We start from the raw sequence: 336 nt of genomic DNA, 5'->3' as shown, positions 1-336 counted from the left end.
TGGAGGATGCCAGGCTATTGAGGGTCCAGGCGTGGGGAGTTCATGGATGGCAGGGGAAGGAGGGCACAGAGATGGGGGTTGTGGGCTATTGGGGGCCAGAGTCTGTGGCATTTAGGGTACCAAGGATCAGGGGGCACAGGGCTGGGAGGCTCCGCGCTGGGTAGCTCTGGGCTGTCGGGTGTTCTGGAGTAGGGGAGTTGGGGTAGCATGGATTGGCGGCTCAGAGCTGGGGACTCTGGGCGACTGGGTGCTTGGGACTGGCAGGACACAGAGGGGTCTCTATGCTGGAGGGGCAGTGGGGGTACCAGGTTAGGTGCAGATGTCTCAGCTTCATGG

At 62.2% G+C, this 336-nt stretch overlaps 1 protein-coding gene across 1 annotated transcript in view; it reads left to right on the top strand.

The window, feature by feature from the left end:
- Nucleotides 1-336, top strand: part of SMPD1 (sphingomyelin phosphodiesterase 1) — a 3478-nt gene that overhangs the window by 966 nt on the left and 2176 nt on the right. The gene's annotated exons all lie outside the window — the stretch shown is intronic.

This window comes from Corvus brachyrhynchos, unplaced genomic scaffold (genome assembly GCF_000691975.1).
Source record: "Corvus brachyrhynchos isolate BGI_N302 unplaced genomic scaffold, ASM69197v1 scaffold511, whole genome shotgun sequence".
NCBI lineage: Eukaryota > Metazoa > Chordata > Aves > Passeriformes > Corvidae > Corvus > Corvus brachyrhynchos.
Note: the sequence above shows the minus strand (reverse complement) of the source record. Positions and strands in the feature narration are given on the sequence as shown.